At 36.7% G+C, this 12555-nt stretch overlaps 1 long non-coding RNA gene across 1 annotated transcript; it reads left to right on the forward strand.

Annotated features, from left to right (window-relative positions):
- Nucleotides 1-1376: 1376 nt before the first annotated feature.
- Nucleotides 1377-11553, forward strand: LOC149259949 (uncharacterized). The gene is made up of 5 exons (XR_016257939.1): nucleotides 1377-1732; nucleotides 3182-3936; nucleotides 4050-4167; nucleotides 10863-11168; nucleotides 11271-11553. It is a non-coding gene; the product is annotated as an uncharacterized LOC149259949 (long non-coding RNA).
- The last annotated feature ends 1002 nt before the right edge of the window (nucleotides 11554-12555 follow it).

Here is a 12555-nt window from a genome sequence, read left to right on the forward strand (position 1 = left end):
TGAGTAGGCAAAGTCCAAGTTTCTGAGCCTCCAATCAACATAATCTCATCACAAAATGGGACAATAATTGCCTTATTGCCTTTCAGAAAATCCTGCCCCAATATCATGTCAAGGTCATTCATTTCCATCACAGTGAAGTCTAATCGACTCATCCAGTCTCCAATTGGAATTGGCACTTCCTCTGCCAACCCCGACACCTTAGCCTTCGAATTCATCGCCTTGACTTCCACATTAGATGGAGTAATCTGCAGTCCAACTTCTTTTACCAATCTTGTCGTCATGAAGTTATGTGTGGCACCCTTGTCCACCAATGCTTGGATAGTTCTTCCATGAACTTCCAAGTCAAGAAACCCCAAACTATGAATCCAAAATTTCTTTTCCAAAACTTCACATTGCATATATACCAAGTCTCTGCATCTTACTGTCGTTTTGCCTTTGATACCATCTATCACGCCCCTAATTCTTTCCCCCAAATTGGGCTACGTTCAGTATCGACCAAATGCCTAAACATCTTGGTTTCTTTATCATTTCCCGGGCTACGCCTAACACATTCATCTTTCATCATTTTATTTTATTTAAGTGTGGAATTACGTAAACATTCAACCACGACATAAACATTGCACGAGACACATTTATAATGTACTATCAAGTATACATGATAATTTTACAATTTTGTGGAGAGTAAATACTCAATAAATTTATTAAAAATACACAAGTGTTGTTTTTGCTGCTTGGTCAGTCGTCCTGCTGCACGACCCGACCGCAGCACCATTCAACCTCACCCACCCAGCTTGTCACACCCGCTGCTGCTGCAACGGTGTTCCACCGCCCCGATATACCACACCGTAAACCAAAAGATCCAAAAATATGTTAATCTCAATACTTGCACATCACAAGAGAGAAAATCCTTCATCCACTTATTCAAGCACTATTGTGATGTCTTTGTGTAGACATACGATGAACTCAAGACATATCACAGGTGAATCATCCATCATGTAATACCAATCAAGGAAGGCATCACTCTACTTTGCATTCAACAATATTTTGTATTGTCATCAATAAGTCATGCGTTATTGTTAGTAGTGGCTGAATGACATTGTTTTAACAAAACAAAACATTCGTGAGTTACTTCTATTAATCGCTAAATGACCAAAAAAAACCATTCCTCGAAGAACAGTGGCAGAACTTAGGTTTATTTTGAATTAACATTAAAGGTGACATTTAAGTTAATGGTCCCATTCATGACGTCTCTATCGTTTCACTTTATGTTGTTGTCAAAAGTCACCGCCCATGCTGCCGTAGGCTCTCAGAAATCACATATCCTTAATTTTTTTTTTCCATATATTCTCATAAATGACAGGCGCGTTTATCTTTTCCTCAAAAGTGTTGCGGTCGTAGGTCTACCTCACTTCTAGGTATTTTCTCTCTCAGAACGACTGAGAGCAGCGCCCTTTGGCAGAAGTTTCTATATATATCGTTAGCAAAGTACCGCAAATTTCATTCAGATCAGTGAAGGCAAGGCAGCCCTGACCTACTCAGACACTGACGGAAGGAGAAGGAGAGATTCTCCCTGGAATCCAATGGGCCTTCCTGTGCGTGAAAGGCGTTCAAGAGGAAGGCACATTTGATTCCTAGAGAAGCTCTGGTTCTCCGAGCTCTTACAATCCAATTGGCGATTTAATGCAAATATTTCAAGAAATGCCCCCAGGAGGAAAAAACCAGTTACTGGCAGGTTTGTTCGAGAGTTAGCCGCTAATTGGCGGCCGTAGATTTATATGTCCTATTAGCTATTCGCAGCAGCAGATTTATATCTGTATTGATTAGCTGTTGTCTATTTGCTCCAAAGAAGAGCCAAATCTGATCTACTCTTCACTGGTTTGTTGAGTGTCTGCATCGAATAGAAATATTCCATCTAAACATACCAGAAACTTGATAAGATTCACAACTTTTCTTGAATGCAGGATCTGGTTTGCTCTATTGCTGTTGCATTTAATAACACCCTTTATTTATTTATTTATTTTAGTAAAAGTGACTGATCAGCATTTCGATTAATCTAGGGAGACAGCAAACATTCTCAGGCTACGAAATTTTCTTTACTGTTAACATAAACCCTTTTTATAGCCCATCGCCGAAAAACAAGATCCCCACGAAACCCTAAACCTAATCTACCATATTCCTTGAAATCCCATTGCAGAAATGGAGGATCTCAACTAAACTCTAGACCCATTGCAGAAAAGGAAAATCCCAACTAAACCATAAGCCGAATCTACTATATTCCTTCCATAGATTCCAGAATAGTCAAAACCCATTGCAGGAATGCAATATCCCAATTAAACCCTAAGCTTAATCTACTATATTCCTTCTCGAGATTCATCAGTATCGAAGGAAGGAATGCATCTGTATTTTTTTGCCCTTTCGGTATGAAACATGTGCCCAGAATTTTCTGAGAAGAGGTTTTTTCCTTCACTTCGATCTGTTTTTCTCCAGAATTTTCGGAAGAGTTTTAAAGCAATTCCTCATCCATGGGGGACTAGCCAAATGCCTCGGTTTCTTTTCCGTTAATTTCTTTTTTAAATATTTATTTTAATTTTAAAAATTTAGGTTATAGCTGTGTCTAACTGGTTTATTTAAAAAAAAAATGATTTATAGCTGAGTCTACTTTTTAAATGTTTTACACTTTTCTAGTATATGTTTTGGTTTCTTAAATTACTTTTTGTTTAACAGAGTTTGAATTTATTATAATTGAATATGTTAATTATATAATTTATATTTGTTAAAGAATCTTAATTTTATTGCTTTGGTAAACTATCCTTGAGATTTCGAAAAGCTACTTCTAAATTTGTTAAGCGTATACATATATACTTTAAACAAAGTGATTTTGTGCTTTTTCATTATTTCATTATCATGATTAAAAATCATTTATATAGTATTTCATTAACTTATTTATTAATATAATTTATATGGCATATCCCTTACTGCACCGTAAAATGATCTAATTGTCTTTTGCGACAAAATGTTCACGGAATATTATTATGTTAATCTTAATTCCTTTAATGAAATACAATTTTCAAGGTAACTGGTCATAGTTTAATGGAGGCCTGAAACCATACAGTAGGCATGGAGGTTTGCAGTCGATTCGAAATGCTTTTTATAGTTAGTGTTTTCAATATTTTTTCACCAGGGCTATGCTTCTAGGCAATTGCGAGGGATTTGACCTACGGTCTCGTATGGACTAGGGGGGTCAACATCCTCAATGAAAAGGTAATCAGGGATCAAATTTTGCAGTTTCATAGAAGCATGCTTTAACATACCCACATAAAAAAAATATTTACTGTAACTCATTAATCCATAAGCTAAATTTCTAGACAAATTTCAATAGTAACATGGACATATATTCAATATATATTCGGACACGATGTATTATATTGTTTGGGTGTTAACCACACAGGGTTTTTATGAAAGTTGTGTTTTAATATTTATTCCATGTTCATTGTCGTAGCTCTATTGTTAGTGGCTAGGCTAACTGAAGGATATGTTTTATCTGACCCACTCACGGGTTTCTATAACCCAAGTTCGTCAAACAATCCAGAGTGTTCTATGCACTCGCTATTTGACTCATCTTCATCCATCAGATCATAGGTAAATGGACGACATCAGGTGATCTCGGGATTCTCGTTCACTTGACGGCAGCGATGGCCCCGCCCTTCATCGACAACTGGGATGGTTGTGATTTGGTTGAGGGTAACCACTCTTGGTGCTAGAGTAGCCCAAACCCTCATTCTGTCATTTTGCCTGTTGTTGTAGCCCACTTTGCAGCTCCGACGAATTTCAGGTCTTTTGTGCTTGAGAAGTGGGTGATGTCGCCATTGATTCGTCTTAGTGCCTGCAACATGAAGAACCACGTCGGGTTTTACAAGGTTTCTCCAACACTGCTGGGTATTACCCTCATTCTCAGTACCTGATCATTGTTTTTTTTTTTTTTTTCGTTTCTTGTAGTCTGCTTTTACATTCTTTGTTGTCTATGTTGACTTCGAATGTATGCATGGAAGGTCACACTCGGGAGGGAAGCTCTGTTCAAGGCAACTTGTCGGGCTTCAGGGGTTTCACAACCATCTCTCGAACACCGTTTCACAGAGTGGCTTAAGCGCCTTCTTGCTTCGTTCTCAGGTAATTGACATAGCGCTGGTTATTATTTTGAGTTTGTTAACACTTCATGTGATTCCAAGTATTTATTTACACTCAGCTGCAGGGAATCTCGGCTGCTCGACTCTTCACAAGACTTGTTCCCTTGCAGCCTTGTTTGCGGTATCTGTTCCAACGTATAGGTGTGGGTTTTGTTGTCATTATTCCCAGGAAAGTATGAAGAGTTTCTTCCTAGCATTTACTGAGAGTTAAGGGTTTTCTTGTGCTCAATATTCCTGGAGGTTTTATACATTTGTAACCAAAGTATTCCCTGTCTTGCTACGGCGAGGGTTTGATGGAACTTATGGCTTGAGGCTTGTTACTTTTCAGTACTGTGTCTTGCTGTTTTAAATCCCAGAGGTTTTTCCTTTTTACCTCGATTTTTTTGTTTTTGTTAATGTGCTCACAGATGTATCGACCCAGTCGATAGTAGTCTAATTATTTTAAACAAGTTTTTTCTTTGGTAATACGAGAATGTTATCCCATGCATTTTACTTAACTAGTTCACTCAATAATTTCATTTAAGCATTTTATTTATATTTGTTGACATTCTCATTTATAGATATGTAAAATTTATCCTTTAGTTTTTGCATGTAGTTTTGTATCGAGTGTTTTGGCTAGTTGTTTGTATCATGTTTTTAATTCAATACTTTAATCACAAAGATTTGCGAGTCCTTTATATCTTGATTTTCGTTCTTTCTTTTTATAAGCTTCATAAAGGAACTCGAGACTATTCCCAGGGTGCTACCTAACTAGCTGGCATACGGAACTAACTCAACTTTCCCTTTAAGTATTAATATAAATTTTCCAAAGTATGTATGTTATTTTAATCGACTTGAAAGGTTGTTTAACTCATTCTAGAGGGAAGATATTTAAAATATCTATTCCTATGTAATTCATTCTTATTACACTTCACTATAAACATAGTAATTTCTTGAATACGGTAAATAGACTATAAATAACATTTCCTTTCATAATTACAGTAAATAATTTGCAAATGATATTTCCTGTAATTATACATGTTCATTTTAACTTGTGTTTTAACTTGTGTATGCATATTAAGTTCACAGAGACAAATTTGTACAATAACCTTTTTCCTTTCCACATATAGACAAGGAACCCAGTATCTATTGGAATGCGTTTTGCATTTTAATGAAAAGAATGATACCTTCCTTCTTAACAGGAAACAATTCACAATATATACTTATTTTTTCCCAACTCAATTGTCCACCACAAGTCCACAACGGAATCAAATCCTACCAACCTACAAGAACCAGAACGTTATTGGTACTCTTCAGGAGCCAATTTCATACACTGGAGGAGTTTAGTATGCTTCTCTGGTTCATTGTACTACTTGGTCCCAACCAATTTCAGTCTAGGCTCTTTTACTTTTGTTGAATCCCACTGGTTCACCAACTCAAGTATTTTCTAAATTCTAGCACCAACTTGCAATTCCCAAACTTTTTCTTTTTCCCTAGTCTTCTGTTTCCTTTTCTTTCTCTTGCTTCAGGTACCCTTACCCTATTGGCCCCCTCCCTTTTTTCCAAGAGTCTTTCTTTCTTGGTAGGGTAGTTGGGCAGGTAACTGTCATTCCAACTGTTTCTTTGCTCCTAACTCTCTCTAGTTATGAAATATTTTCTCTTCATTTTATCCCCGTGACTTGTGGCTGACTTTTCTTCACAAAACTTTATATTTTTAGATTCATATAAGGAATACATTATTAAATTAAATCAAGTATTTATATTAGTTAACTATAGTAAAGCAAGGTAAAATAAAGTAATTTTAAATAGTATCTCATGACCAACTGGGTGTTACATCTCCCCCCCAAGAGAAACACCATCTCCGGTGCTTTATTGCCTTCGGAACAGTCTCGGGTATGCTTCTTGGATGAATTTTTCATCCTCCAAAGTAACCTCTTTCGGACAAAAGTGGTGCTATTGCACTTTAACTTGACGGATAACTCATTTCTGAAATGTTGTTTCTATCCTATCGAGAATATGCATGGGCTTGACCAAGAATTCTGTGTCTGGTTCAAGATGCCTTTAGGCTGTGTCGAACCCTTTTTACCATAGATTCCATTTCTTTGAGCATCTTAGCTCCTAACATTAATTTATCCTCTGGGCTATTCCAATTGCCTGGTATTCTCCATCTCCTTCCTTATAATACCTCGAACAGGCTCATTTTTAATGATGCATGATAACTGTTGTTATATGAAAATTCCACCAGGTGTAGGGATTCTTCCCACCTTGTGCATTGCTACATTACCTACATTCAAAGCATATTCTCCAATAATTGATTCACTCACTTTGTCTACCCATCCGTTTGTGGATGATAGGCAGTGTTGAATTGTATTTGAGTGGCCAGACCAGTAAATAAGGCCTTCTAGAAAGTGGAAGTAAATATGACATTTTGTCTGAGATTACCATTTTGGGTATCCCGTGTAATCTAAAAATTTCTTTCATAAAGATATCAAGAATTTGTATAGCCTTATAGTTAGTCTGGATAGGTATAAAATGAGAAACTTTGCTCAGTTTATCTACCACCACCATTATAGAATCATTTTGCCTTTTTGACCTTGGAAGCCTAGCGATAAAATAAAAGGTGATAATCTCGCACTTCCATTCAGGAATGGGAAGAGGGTCAAGTAGGTCGCCATGCTGCTGATGTTCAATCTTCACCTGCCGGCACTCCAAACATTGAGCCAAATATCGGGTGGTTTCCGCCTTCATGTCGGACCAAAAGTAATTTTTTCTTAATGTTGTAATCAATTTTTGATATCCTAGGTGTGCAGTATATGGATTTCGGTGGTATTCATCTAGAATAAATCTTCCAACATCTTGCTGGTTGGGTACATAAATGTGATTTCTATACCTCAGAACAACTTGATTTTCAACATCATAGCTCAAATTTCTTTCGGAGTTGTCTTCCTCTTTCGCCTGCTGCCATAGGAAATGATATTCAAGATCTTTTAGAGAAGCATCTTTAATTTGATTTGTAGAATCAAAATTTATTTTACTAACATAAATTTCATAAACATAATCCAATCTTCGACTTAAAGCACTGGCCACCCGATTTTCCTTTCCCTTCAGATGCTTGATGTCAAAGTTAAATTGACTTAAAAATGCAGTCCATCTTGCCTTCCGAGCATTCAAACTTAGTTGATGGAAGAAATTAGTTAGGCTACTATGATCTGTCATGAGGAAAAATTTCTCCCCCAAAAGATAGTGCCGGCAAATCATTAAAGCATGAATTATTGTTGTGATCTCTAAGTCATAGGCCGAATAACATTGTTCATGCTCCTTCAACTTCCACGATTCATACGCCACCACTCGACCTTCTTGCATTAATACACCCCCAAGTCATGTTTGGCACGCATCAGTACAAACCAAAAATTCTTTATTCAGGTTTGTTATCCTTAAAATGGGTGCAGTAGTCAACAAATGTTTCAGCTGATCAAAACTTTGTTGACACTTTGTAGTCCACTTGAATGCCTTCCCCATTTTTTGAAAGGAAGTCAAGGGATGAGCCACTTTAGAAAATCCCTCAATAAAGCGACAATAGTATCCAACCAAACCCAAAAATGAACAAATGTCAAACACATTCTTAGGGATAGGCCACTCCATGATTGATTTCATTTACTTTGGATCTACCGCAACACCTTCCTATGTTATAATATGGCCGAGGTATTGGATTTGTTCCTTGTAGAAGTCAAAATTGTTGTATTTTGCATGCAATTGGTGTTCCCTTAAGATTTGTTACACAATTTGTAAAAGCTTATGATGCTCCTTCAGGATTTTAGAATAAATCAGAATGTTATCGATAAAGATTAATACAAATTTGTCAAGGTATGGGTGAAAGATCTTGTTCATAAGGCTCATGAATGTCATCGGGGAATTCGTTAATCCAAAGGGTAGGACTACAAACTCGCAATGTCCATAATGAGTGTTGAATGCATTCTTACATATATCTTCTTCTTTTATTTTAATTTGATGGTATCTTGATTGTAAATCAATTTTCGAGAATATCTTTGCACCCTTGACTTGATCAAATAGATCATCAATTCTGGGTAGAAGATACTTGTTTTTTACTGTTAATTTGTTTAGTTGTCGATAGTCGATGCACAATCTCAAGGTGCCATCCTTCTTTTTAGCAAACAACACTGGGGCTCCCTAGGGTGATGCACTAGGACAAATATAATTTCTATCCAACAATTCCTGTAACTGAATTTTTAATTCAGTGAGCTCGAGTACACTCATTCGGTAGGGGGTTTTTGAGACCGAGGCAGCCCTCGAAACTAATTAATAGTGAAATCTATATCTCTTTTGGGTGGAAACCCTTGTATTTCATTTTGGAAACACATCTACAAATTCTTGAATTACACGGTGATCCCCTAATTTAGGCATCCTCTCCTTGGACGTACCATAATTTACTTGGATTGCATATATCTGGTAGCCCTTTTGTAAGCATTTTCCTAGCTGGGAGGTAGTGATTGGTCTTAACTATACGAGTTGTTTCACCCCCTGAATCTTACATCAGACACTTGCTTCATTAAGGCAACTAAGAGTCTTTTCTTTGCAACCAACCAAACACCAATGGGATGCTAACTAGTTCGTTCCAATTAAAACATCATAGGACCCTAGGGGTAAAACATTGAAATATGTTCTTTTGGGTTGGTCAGCTAACTCAACTAATAATTCTCTACTTTAATCGTCACATGCCTTTTCTCCCTTGTGTCTAGTTGTATTTGCCATGGACTTTTGAATTTCCAAGTCTGTAACTGACATAAATCTAGTATCTTAGGGCTCACATAACATAAACTAGCGCCAGGATCTACTAAAAAAGAAACAGTATGGTTGAACTACTTACCTCCAACTTGAATCATGTTGGGTTGGTATTTTGCTTGACGATCTTCTAGTGCTGCATTGATTTTTGGTATGGTCTTGGCCACCTCTCCCACTATAAAAGATTCTTGTATATTGTTAACTGGTTCAGTTTTCCCATGGTAAGGACAATTTTTAACATAATGTGGTCCTCCACAGCCCCAACATTGTAACGGGGGCTTCTGTCCTTAATTACCTTCAGATTTAATAGACGATTCCACTGGTTTAGTCTCATTTGTAGATTGAAACTTTTGTTGACCTTTCTCCATATTTTTTCCTTGTTGTCCCTTCGAAGTATTTATGGAGTTACCCATCCTATTATTTCTGCTACTCTGTGCAGTCCTTTGTCCCTTATTACCGATCTAACCTTTACCATTATCCTTTTTCTGCATCTGCTGTTAATGGATTTGCACCTTCCTCACAATGTCATCCATAGTTTTAGGATAGTCAAACTCAAGTCGTTCTTTCATATGTATCGATAAGATGCTAACAAATATTTGCACCTTAGCTTTCTCCTCTCATAAATACGGTACATATCATAATAAAGAGGTAAATTTGGCCACATATTCATCCATAGTTAGACGTCCCAATATTAATTCATTAAATTCTTTAGCTTTATCGTCATAAAACTGTTCTATTAGATATTTGTTCCTAAAATATTTCTATAATGCTTCCCAAGTGATTGATTGCTCATCAACGACATGCACTGCTTTTACTTCCTTGCACCATAAGGTAGCCTTTCCTTGTAACTGGTAAACAACTAATCAGCCTTTTAAGTTTTCATCATAATCTTAGATTTGGAAATATTTGGTTATATTTATTAACCAAGATTCCACTACTTCCTCAGTTTCACCATCATAGCTTGGACATTGAATCTTCTTAAATTCACTTTGTAATACAACTTTCCATTTCTTTTCTTTATTGTGCCCATCACTGTCTGATGTGTCCTGAGACTCTTTTTCTTGCATTTTCCTATTACTTTTTTACTCTTGTGATTGGATTTCTTCTAGCATAGAGTCCTCTCTCCTTCAGTGAGATTCTACTGAATTACCATTATCAAAACTCGATTTTGAATTCTGATGGTTCTGCCTATCTCTTAAGCTCTTCATAATGCATTCTTACTCATGTACCAAACATTCGTTTTCAATCCAAAGGGCTACCATTTCCGATTCGAGTTGTTGAATGGTTTCCATCATCGAGGTAGTCCTATTACGAGATTCATTATCCAAATGAATCCATAACTTAGGATTAGTTCATGCTATTGGTATTGATTCAGGTCAGTGTTGGGTCTTGTTGTTGGCATGGAAGCAGTTCCACCTCTTCTCCTCATAATTATCTCTCTCTCTGTACACACACTACACAGTTTGATTTTCATCCAATCAGGACCTAAATGTAGAACCTTGAGCTCTGATACCACCTGTAACATACCCACATAAAAAAAATCTATTTACCATACCCCATTAATCGATAAGCTAAATTTTTACTACGATAAAAAAATTTCAATTTTAATATGGACATATATTGAACACACACATACATAATCATATGGTTTTTGGGTTACTTCGAGTCCCTGTGTACGATTAATGTAATATATAATTTGGGTGTTAACCACATAGGCCCTTTATCAAAGTTGTGTTTTAATATTTATTCCATGTTCATTGTCGTAGCTCCATTTTTAGCAACTAAGTTAACTAAAGGATATGCTTTACCCAACCCACTCGCGGGTTTCTATAACCTAGGTTCGTCGAACAATCCAAAATGTTTTATGCACTGGTCATTTGACTTGTCTTCATTTGTCAGATCAAAGGTAAATGGAAGACATCGAGTGATCTCGAGATTCTCATTCATTCGATAGTAGGGATGGTCCCTCCTTTCATCGACAACTAAGGATGGTCGTGATTTGGTTGAGGGAAACCACCCTAGGCGCCAGAGCGGCCCAAACCCTCATTCTATCATTTTGCCGACTACTGTAGCGCGCTGTGCAACTCTGACGAATTTTAGGTCTTCTATGCTTGAGAAGGGGGTAATGTTCACCGTTGATTCGTCTCAGTGCCTACAACATGAAGAACCACATCTGATTTTACAACGTTTATCCAACACTGTTGGGTACTACCCTCATTCTTAGTACTCGGTCATTTTTTTTTCATTTCATGTAATATGCTTTTACATTCTTTGTTGTCTATGTTGAATTCGAATTGATGCATGCAGAGTTGCAGCGGGGAGGGAAGATATGTTTAGGGCCACTCATTGAGCTTCTGGGGTTTCAAAACCATCTCTCGAACACTGTTTCACAGAGTGGCTTATGCGCCTCCTTGCTTCGTTCTCAGGTAATTGGCATAGCATTGGTTGTCATTTTGAGTCTGTTACCACTTTATGTGATTAAGAGTATTTATTTACACTTGGTTGTATGAAATCCCACCTATTTGACTCTTTGCAAGAGTTTTTCCCTTGAGGCCCCGTCTGCAATATCTTTTCCAACGTACAAGTGTGAGTTCTGTTGCTATTATTCCCAATAAAGTATCAAGAGTTTCTTCCTAGAATTTACAGGGAGTTAAGGGTTTTCTTCTGGTCAATATTACTGGAGGTTTTATACATTTGTAACCAAAGTATTGCCCGTCTTACTATGGCGAGGGTTTCATGGAACTTATGGCTTGAGGCTTGTTACCTTTCAATATTTTGTTTTGTTAATTTAAAGTTGAGAGGGTTTTCCTTTTTGTCTCTTTCCTTTTTTTTGTTAATGTGCTAAGAGATGTATCGACCCAGTCGATAGAAGTGTAATTATTTTAAACATGTTTTTTCTTTAGTAATATGAGAATGTTATCCCATGCATTTCACTTAACTGGTTCGCTCAATAATTTCATTTAAGCATTATGTTTATATTTGTTGACATTCTGGTTGATAGATATGTAAAATTTCTCCTTTAGATTTTGTATCTGGTTTTGTATCTAGTGTTTTGGCTAGTTTTCTCTATCATGTTTTTAATGCAGCACTTTAATCTCAGATATTTCCGAGTCCTTTATAACTTGTTTTTCGTTCTTTCTTTTCATAAGATACACAAAGGATATCGATACTATTCTGAGGGTGCTACCTGGCTAGCTGGCCCTGGGAACTAACTTGACTTTCCCTTTAAGTATTAATATAAATTTTCCCAAGTTGATATGTTATTTTAATCGAGTTGAAATGGGATTTAACGCATTCTACAGGGAAGATATTTGCAAGATATGTTCCTATGTAGTTCATCCTTATTACACTTCATTATGAAAAAAGTAATTTCCTGAATACAGTAAATATACTGTAAAACATTCCCTTTCGTAATTACAGTAAATATGTATAATAACATTTTCCCTTAAAATGTATACTTATATGTTCCCGACTGAATTTTCCACCACAAGTCCACAGGGGAATCAAATCCTCCCAACCTACGAGGACCAGAATGTTCCTGGTATTCTCCCTGAGATGATTTCATACACGAGCAGTTTAGTATGTTTCTCTG

Source organism: Pinus tabuliformis, chromosome 6 (assembly GCF_031772625.1).
Source record: "Pinus tabuliformis cultivar Carrire ecotype Pingquan chromosome 6, CPIR1, whole genome shotgun sequence".
NCBI lineage: Eukaryota > Viridiplantae > Streptophyta > Pinopsida > Pinales > Pinaceae > Pinus > Pinus tabuliformis.